Consider the following 11,007-nt stretch of genomic DNA (forward strand, 5'->3'; position numbering starts at 1 on the left):
TTTAATTTTCTTCATAATTAAATATCAATTTCATCATAAAAAATACAAATAAATATTATGTTAAAGATTAATTAGATGTGACATCTTTTAATCTTTGAGTTGTTAGGACACGAGTAGTACAACTTGATAGTTCTAAAATTCTCTTTATTTATTTTATTTTATTTTATTCTATTTATTTATTCATTCATTTATTTACTTTAATTAACTAATTTAAAATCGATTTATTTATTAGATGTAACTTTTTTATCTTCGAGTTATTAAAACACAAGTTGTACTACTTGGTGGTTTTGAAACTCAATTTAAAAATCGAGAATAATAAATAAATAAAAATTTTAGAGGATTAAATTAGATGTGACATCTTCGTTCTTCCTTGAGTTTTGGGACATGATTTGTACAACTTGATCGTCTTAAAACTCGTATTTTAATATATCTATTCAAGTCAAACTCTTTTATTTTTCTATTTTGTCAAAACATTTTTTATCACAAAACAAATTTTCTTTAAAACACACTCAACACATCCGTTTTTTTTTTAACCAAGAACTACGTAGCTTTGATTTCTCCATCGCACCGGGAGATACGTAAGAGCAAGATCACATTCTTGTCAAGCACATAAATAAAAATTTCTTTTTTTGTCCTTTATTTGTTAAGTACATATTTATTTAAAAATCATATTTTAAATATAGTAATAATTGTTATTCATATTTAATAATAAAGAAAAATTAATATACTTAAGTTAATATTAATTTTGCACAATTAATTATAGGTAACCGTATTTTAACGGATGTCGTAGGGTGCTAATACCTTCCCTACGCATAATCGACTCCCGAACTCAAAATTTGGTTTCAAAGACCACATTTTTTTTATTTTTACTATTTTAAGGGTTTCCCAATATTTTCCCTATTTTAAAATAAATTTTAGTGGTGACTCCATTGAATTCGAGAAATACTCGAAATTTTAGGCCGCGACAGTTGAGATTGTTTACAATTAATTTATTGATTGATATCATTTACAAATAATTAATTGATTGATTGTATAATTTGAATCGTCTTATCACAAATTAATATTTAAGATTGATTATCAAGTATTACTTAAATCGCATCTGTAACATATAAGATCTTAAAAAACACTGTAAGTCTAAACGGTATCACAATCACAATTTCAACTACATCAAATGTATTGCTATGACTCTAAAATTCTACTTTCGATAATTCAACGTTTTAACTTTTTTCTTCAATTAATAATAAATATATCATATATAAATAATGTTGGGTTTTACCCAATGTTTCCCTTCAATAATGTAATAGAAGTTAGTGCATATATGACAACCAGTGCAGTAAACAAAACTCCTTTGTTTTAAGAATACAAATTAGACATTTTCACCCTCCTAACAACTTAAAATTGACAAGAAAACATAGAAACAACACAATTAAAAAAGGCAGAGTCAGTCTTGCAACGCTTCAAAACGGAGGGTACCTAAAATCAAATGGGAAAAAATAAGGAATAATAGTTTATATTTGAAAATAAAAAGTTTATGCATTTTTATATACCATATTACATGTTGATGTGTTTATTTTTGTATCAAAATTAATTTGTACCGTCCAACAGTAGGTGGTGAGTTGGTGAAACATTAAAGGGTTAATGGACCTCATCCTTCAAAAACACCGTAAGTTTAAATAGTATCACAATCACAAATTCAACTACATAAAATATATTTTTGTGACTCTAAAATTCTAATTTCGATAATTCAAATATGTAATTTTTTACTTCAATTAATAATGAATATATCATATATAAATAATGTTGGGCTTTACCTAATGTTTCCATTCAATCATATAATAGAAGTTAGTGCATATATGACAACCAGTGCAGTAAACAAAACTCCTTTCGTTACCTTTATCTTCCCTCCACCATTACGGACATACCAGTAGCATCCATTGTTGATGAAGAAGAAGCAAGACCTGACTCCGTTGCTTCATCAACCGTAATCACAACTAAATGCACGTTAGGCTCCGTCGCCGGTACAGATGATCTTCTCTTTTTCAACCAAGTGATCATTAGCACTAGTAGTATCACGGCTACCGCCACTGCCGTGCAAATGACCGGTATCAGCCATTTTGGTGTGCGGTTTATGGAATCCAGATCTTGAAATGTTAAATTGTGTTCTTTTGTGTATTATTTTGGGTTATCGACGACTGTAGGTTCAATGGCTTTGGAAGACATGGTTGGTTTTAAGAATGAAAATATTGAAGAGCTCGGCCTTTCTTATATATAATAAGAAGAAGAGTTAAAATTTACTCATCAATGAATAGGAGAAGGGGAGAACAAGGTTTGCTTGAATTATGATAACATTATTTAATTTCTTCTTGGATCCAAAATCTATTTGGATTCATTGTTGAGATGAAAGAATGGCATCAATTGTTTGTTTTACTTGACCAATGTCACGAGTTTTTCCACATTGAACAAGCCAAAGTTCATCAATTGCCAAAACCTTCACCATCAACGGTTCAATCCAGATTTTCTCTTTTTCAACCAAGTGATCATTAGCACTAGTAGTATCACGACCACCGCCACCGCCGTGAAAATGACCAGTATAAGCCATTTTGGTGTGTGGTTTCTGGAATCCAGATCTTGAAACGTAAAGGTGTGTTCTTTTGTGTATTATTTTGGGTTATTGCGACTGTGGGTTCAGTGGCTTTGAAAGACATGGTTGGTTTTGAGAATGAGAATATGGAAGAGCTCGACCTTTCTTATATATAATAAGAAGAAGAGTTTAAATTTACTCATCAATGAATAGAAGAAGGAGACATCAAGAAGGTGTGCTTGAATTATGATAACATTATTTAATTTTTTCTTGGATCCAAAATCTATTTGGATTCATTGTTGAGATGAAAGAATGACATCAATTGCTTGTTTTACTTGACCAATGTTAGGAGTTTTTCCACATTGAATATGTCGAAGTTCATCAGTTGCCAAAACCTTCACCATCAACAAGTAGACAACAAAGATGTCACAACCAAATTTCAATTCAAATCCACGAATTTAAATTAAAAATACAGAAATATGCAATATGCTACAACCAGAAATAAATTTCTCAAAAGCTTCAATTCCATCAAATTCATGAGTAAGTGAGATACAATGAAATGCAAAATGTTTGGCTTTACCCAATTTTTCATAGACAATATTTTATGTACAACATGCAATGATGGATCTCTCCAATTTATAATGAATGGTTGAGATTGTTTACAATTAATTTATTGATTGATATAGTTTACAAATATTTAATTGATTGATTGTATAATTTGAATCGTTTTATCTCAAATTAATATTTAAGATTGATTATCAAGTATAACTTAAATCGCAACCGTATCATAAAAGATCAAGGTCAAAATAGTTCAAGATCAAGATTGGTTGTAAAAAATTTATTGATAAAATTGTTTTATTCGTAATTACAGTTGAGATTGCAAATATCAAAATAGTTCAAATCGATATATCAATCAACTCATAATTTTTTAATTTTTATTACTAATAAATTTATTTGAGTTGGCTAAATATATTTTATTGGGGTAGCAGAGTATAAAGCTATTATTTCTAATTCCTATCAAGATAGATAGGTGTAGTATTGCTTTCCGGGTGGAAAGAAATAGAGTTTGGAACAGATCAAGGTCGATATGTGCTAGGTGCTGTAAATTCAAGAAGGTTATTTGTTTTAAACACTTAATGGAAAATCTCACGGTTGTGAGGACTGGAGGTAACCCGAGTTGGGTGAACCAGAATATATCGTTGTGTGGTATCTCTTCCCTTATCTATTTACTTTCAGTTTGATTGATTATCAGGTTAAAAACTTAAACAAAATTATTGATTTTAACTAACCAAGAACATTATCCGTTTTCTAGTTAAAACCAAGAACGTTTTTTGTTTTCTGTTTTCACAACCAAGATTAATCTTGAGTTATTTTCTTAAGTTTTTAAAAGGTGCATTTACAATTCAAACCCCATTTGTTGTAAATCGACATTGTTACTTCAAGCTAAATACATTTTATTGGGGTAGCTGAGTATAAAACTATTATTTCTAATTCCTTTTTTCTTTTAGGTAGTCAAAGCTAACTTATGCCAACAGATAGCTTCGTCCCTAATCTTACATGTTACCAATTCGAAAGTGTATTTTGCATATTTGAGAACATTAGAAATGAGAGAAAAAATACTTATTTTTGTAATAATACTAATAAACCTAATATTTATAGGGATGAATTTTTTTCTATCACTTATAAATTTATATATATATATATATATATATATATCTTTAAAATAGTAATGAATAGTCAAAATAATATATCCGTTAATTTGTATTTTTAGAGACTATAAATAAAAAATGTTTCTTAGACTAGGTTATAATAACTTTATGCAAATGTTAATGAGGGTAGTAATTAGTATAAAAAATTAATAATAATATTTTTTATTTCAAATCCCATATTTAGTATAATTAAATACTAGTACTTTACTTTTTTCTAAATCATTAACAAAATATTATATATATATATATATATATATATATATATATATATACTTCTTTATATATTTGAAATGTAGGAAAATATGTTCGTACAAAGCACCGATTAACACATTGAATATTATTAATTAGAACAACAACACAATAAAAAGTAGATTTTGAAGATTGAGGAAAAATGTTAGAAATTAGTAAAAGGCAGATTTTGAATCAAGCATCCATAAAGAAAATGTCTTATATAAAGAAGATTAAGGCGAGGATCAAATCCAAAATTTTTATAATAAAAACAAAAAAGGAATTAAAATGGAGAGGCCTATTTTGTTTCCAGAAAGAAACAGAGGAAAATATTAGTGGTCATCATATTTATGAACTATGTGTTGTAGATTTTCTTTGTTGGCAATTATAATAACTGAGGACCTCAAACACGATTATATTTTGGAATTATGTAGATAATACTAGTGGTAATAATCATTTGATTGAAAAAGAAAATATTTGTACCGGCAGCGGAGCCTAATGTGCAGTTGGCGGTGATTCCAATAGAGGAAGCTCTGGAGTCGGGTCCGGTTTCTTCTTCATCGTTAGTAGATGCTGCTGTGTAATGGTGGAGAAAAGATAAAGGTAACACTTCCCAGCATAAACCTTTCTTCTAAAACTTCATTACTTTTATTAAAATGGATTTAAAAAAATACATAAACATTTTCATTTCAAATATAATATATTTTTCCTTAAATCTTATGGAGGTTTATATTATACAACAGTACTAAAACTTCATTATTTTCTTTCCCATCGTTCTAAAAGAACCTATATGATACGTTCTTAATGTGTCAAGAAAATATGTGGATGATTGTTTTTTTAAGAACGAGCTTAATTTCAAAAACAAAAAGTAGTGATGTGCATAATAAGAAATATTAAATTAAAATGTACTTACACAACAAAACAACTAAGAATGAAGATAAAAAATCAAATAAAATAAAAAGACGGAAATAGTACACCTTTTTCATTTTTATCTTTTTCATTTCATTGCATTCCATCAATTTAACATTCAAAAAAATTTACATCCACTTGTAATTGTACATTTATATTTTACCAATAAAATATCAATCAATTGCACCGTAAATTATATTTCAAAAATAAAAATTGATATTTAAATTAACTCCTTATTTTTATAAGACCCCATCTTCAATATTAAAAAGGTGCTTATAAGCTCAGTTAGCACTTAGAACCACTTGTCCTAAACGGTTTATTAAGCTGAAAAGGAAAAACCTAAGAACTGGATTTATGATATTTTGTCTTGCTGCCTGCCCCACTCGGCACATGATAATAATATAAGAACAAATAGATGACAACCGATGCATGGCTCCTCCTAGCAACAGAAATAAAGGAATTATGAGATTTGTTGGACTTTGTCGATGCCAAAGCCAAAGCTAAGATTGATTGTGTGATAGGGAGAGGTATTTGATAAACCTTTATCACGAAAAGTCTTGCCGGTCTAGCCTCCCCATGTGATGATCATCCAATGTAAAGTATAGTTGTTGTCAACAATTAAGAAGTGAAAGCATGCAAACATGCAATCAATCGACATAAAATTCGATGTGTTTCAATCTAAGCACGTAAGATGTAACCCGGTTTAAATTGTAGTAATAAATAAATAAACATGTGTACACTCAATAATTGAATTTGGAACTAACCTTGCACATTGCCTTAATCAATTGTGAGGAAAATCATAATTTACAAGTTACAACCATGACTTCCAATTCACAATGCTGAGAAAGCATATTTTCCTCAAATGCAGTTCTCCGATACAAATTATAAAAGCTCCAAATTGACTTAGTTGCGGAAGCTACAGTTTTTGCTAGTTTATTATAAATTGGAGAGATCCATAATTGCATGTTGTACATGAAATGTTGTATATGAAAAATTGGGTAAAACCCAACATTTTCATTTCATTGTATCTCACTTACTCATTAATGTACAAGAAATGTTGTACATAAATGTTGTATATGAAAAATTGAGTAAAGTATATTATTTTGCATTTTATTGTATGTGACTTACTCATGAATTTGATGGAATTGAAACTTTTGAGAAATTTATTTATGATTGCAGCATATTACATATTTCTATATTTTTAATTTAAATTCGTGGAGTTGAATTAAAACTTTGGTTGCGAAATCATTGTTGTTTACTTGTTGATGGTGAAGGTTTTGGCAACTAATGAACTTCGGCCTATTCAATGTGGAAAAACTCCTGACATTGGTCAAGTAAAACAAGCAATTGATGTCATTCTTTCATCTCAACAATGAATCCAAATAGATTTTGGATCAAAGAAGAAATTAAATAATGTTATCATAATTCAAGCAAACCTTCTTCATGTCCCCTTCTCCCATTCATTGATGAGTAAATTTTAACTATTCCTCTTATTATATATAAGAAAGGACGAGTTCTTCCATATTCTTATTCTCAAAACCAACCATGTTTTTCAAAGCCACTAAACCTACAGTCGCCGAGAACCCAAAACAATACGCAAAAGAACATGGCTTTACGTTTCAAGATCTGGATTCCAAAAACCACACACCCAAATGGTTGATACCGGTCATTTGCACGGCTGTGGCGGTGGTCGTGATACTACTAGTGCTAATGATCACTTGGTTGAAAAAGAGAAGATCATCTATACCGGCGGTGGAGCCTAACGTGCAGTTGGTTGTGATTCCGATAGAGGAAGCAACAAAGTCGGGTCCAGCTGCTTCTTCATCCTCAGTGGATGCAGCTAGTATGTCCATAATGGTGGAGGGAAGATAAAGGTAAAGAAAACTTCATTACTTTTGTCAAAATACATTTTAAAAAAATGCATAAACTTTTTCAGATACATTCTTATTGATAGCTACCACAAACGGAGAACGTTCTCCGTTTTCAGACACATTCTTGTTAATGGCTACCACAAACGAAGAACATTATTTGTCTCAATTATGGTTCTATGATACTGGTGACAAGTCACAAATAATGGTTGGCGGATGTTGATACATCAAGAAGGAGCAAGATCATGTATGTTGATGGTAGAACTTTGGAAGCTAAGGGAGCTGGCAGCAGAGTGCTCAAAAGAAGAAATGGTAAAACAACATAAAGTGAGGCAAATGATGTGTTGTTGGTTGAACCAGAAGATGATGGTTCAGAGAAAATTAATGAAGTGGAGGATGCACATGATCCTGAAAGTGATGCAGAGGATGCACATGATCCTGAAAGTGATGCAGAGGATGTGTTGCAGGCCGAATCAAAAGAAGAGGGTTCAGAATTGTAGAACCAGTTGAATGCAGCTCAAGAAGATCTAAAGAAAGCAAATGAACATATTCTTCAGGCTAAGAAGGAGAAGGTAAAAGTTATTGATGAGTTGAAAGAAGCATAGAGAGTGGCTGAGAAAGCAAATGAGAAACTCATAAAAGCATTGGTGGCTCAAAAGCTGGCTAAGGAGGAATCTGAGATTGAAAAGTTTTGAGTTGTTGAATTGCAATAGACTGGAATTGAAAATGGTGAAGATGAAGAGAAAATAAAAGCCAACATCCAAGAGATTACTCATCTAACACATTAGAAGTTGGAGCTATATGACAGAATAGCATAATTGGAGAAAAAATTAGCAACAAGAGAATTTGATATCTTTGTCCTCTGGGATAAACATTTTAAGGAAATTGGTACTGAAGTTGTCTCACCGGACGACGAATCAGCAAAGTGTAGCAGTGCATCTGTTGATATCATCGATGTTGATCATAGACTTCATAAGTCATATTTATCTAGTCATTTTGGTGCAGAAGAAATTAAACAAGCTACTTCAAGTTCCTTGAAGTTTAAGTCATCTAAACTTGACACTAACGAGGATTCATTGAACATGATCCCATGACAAATGATCTGATAGAAAACAGTAAAGCTGAAAGAGAAAGAATTCTAGTGAAGGAATTGTTTGAGCAGCTAAAATGTTCAAGAGAATGATTAACATCATAAGAAGGATCAAATCGTCTTCAAGTATTTGGACCAAACAAATTGGAAGAAAAAGAAGAGAGCATGTTTTTGAAGTTCTTAGAGTTTATGTGGAACACTTTATCATGGGTTATAGGAGTTGTTGCATTAATGACAATTGCTTTGGCTAATGATAATGGAAGACTTTCCTAATTGGCAGGATTTTATTGGTATTATTCCTCTTTTGGTTATTAATTCAACAATCAGGTTCATTGAAGAAAAAATGCTGGTAATTTTGAGTTTAGGTCTACCATTCATGATTCTGTTGATAGGGATGATGAGAAAGTACCGGAGTTGGTTCCTATTGTCGAGGTTGATGGTTTAGGTTCTTATGAAGTTGTCTCGAATGATAAGGTGTTGAAGAAGTATAAGAAGGATAAAAAAGACAATGCTGACAAAATGAAAGAGGCAAAAAGGAAGAAACTTGAATTAAATGAGAGTGTTGAAAACCAAAAACGTTCTTAGCTTAAGTGTTAGAAAACAAAGAACGTTCTCCGTATTAAATTGTTGTAATTCAAGATTAGTGTTAGTTGTATGTAATAATTAATTAACTAATTACTTAATTAGTTAATTAGATAATTAGAGGACATAATAAATCATGTATAAATAACACAGTTCATTCGTTTAATAAACAAATTCTATATCATATATCTCTTCCAATATTTCATCATTCTTGCATTAGAAATAATAGTTTAAACGCTAAAATAATGCAATACAAAGTAGACATAGAAATGGTTTAGTCCAAACAATGATCCCCTTAATTTTTTTGGGCTCAATGTTAACATCGTCAGACTTTAATTTGTTAGTTCTTTTTTCGTCTACATCATATGGTGGTATAATAACGATCAATTCACTATTATTAATTTTTTGATCGATTATTACTCATATATGATGATAACTATTTAACTTATTGGTTGATTTTTCGAATCAATAAAATTTTCGAAGAAAAAAAACTTGGACTCTTTTCATCTTATAAATCAAATCGACTAATCAATAATGAGTCCGTACGTTTGTTAAATTTAAAAAAAATTATAAAATTTTATCTTTTTATTATAATTATAAAAATAAAAATAAAAAATTTATTTAAATAGTTTATCATAATGAAATTTACTACTACAATTTATTACAATTTTATTTTATAATGAAATTTTAAAAATGATTAAAATAAAAAAAGTATCCGTAAAAACTACTTTTGAGAAAAAAAAATTAATAAAAATATGTTATTATCATGTTAAAACCTCTAATAATAAATATCTACATTATTAAATGTCAAAATTACATATTTTTTTTAATTGATAACAGATTACTCCAAAATAATTTTACTATTCTTAAATAAATTATCATAAAAATAATTTTTAAAAATACAAAAATAAAATCATTTAAAAAAAAAATATAAAACAAACGGTCCTAATATTCAACAATTTTAACTTTATCGGTGCAAACAGAAATACAGGTGAATTGAAATAATTAAATCAATGCAAATAAAAATAAAGGAGAATCGAAATAGTTTAATTGGTGCAAACAAAAAATAAAAAGGAAATTGATAGGGCGAAAATAATTGAATGGCATTTTTATGTATCATAAATTATTATAAATTATTTTTACATGCATATTCTTACGGGATACCTTTATCTAATATATAGATTTCATATCTTTTGTGGGTTATACTTCCAAACCTTTTTCAAACTATTGTTTGAGAAAGTATTTTAATGTATTTTGTGTGTTTTCTATACATGAAGATCAAACAGCATGTGAAAATTATATGAAGAAAAACTTTTGCACGTAGCTAAAGGGTTTTTATTCTGTTAAGAGAACACTCGTATCAGCTATGTATAGGTGACATATTTCTTCTATAGATTAGTCAAATAAAAATGAGCTCATTAAATCATTATTGTTTATGAAACATATTATCTATGAGATAATAGAGATAGATAAAGGCTTTTTTTTTTTGTAAAAGTTATAAATTAATTGATAGTTAAAAAATTAATTAATAAATAAAAAGTTAGTTGATAATTTATAATTTCTAGTTAAAAAACTAATTAATTAAAATTAAATAATTATGTTTTTTTTGCTATTTTATATTTATAAAAATTAAATTTATCAAACACATCTACTAATTTTTCATCTATAAATTATTAATTATTAACTATCAACTATTATCTAAGTTTTGAACTATCAACTATATATTTGCTAGTTTATAACTTAATTTTATCCATATTCCTTTTTTATTTGTGTTTATTATTTGATAAAAAATAAAATATTGGATAAGCATGAAATTTAACATTTGAATATAGTATAATAAAAACAATTAACACTAATGGTGTATATTATTTAAACCCCGATCAATTATAGTAATTTTTTTATTCAATTAATTAAGATTATTACAAAAAAAAATAATTTGAAATGGTAACTTCATTGTCCGTGTAACCGTGTTTGACACAGTTCCATATTAAAAATAATTTATACAGAAATATATTAATTAATTATATAGTTGTTAATTTA

This window comes from Cicer arietinum, chromosome 2 (assembly GCF_000331145.2).
Source record: "Cicer arietinum cultivar CDC Frontier isolate Library 1 chromosome 2, Cicar.CDCFrontier_v2.0, whole genome shotgun sequence".
Classification (NCBI taxonomy): Eukaryota; Viridiplantae; Streptophyta; class Magnoliopsida; order Fabales; family Fabaceae; genus Cicer; species Cicer arietinum.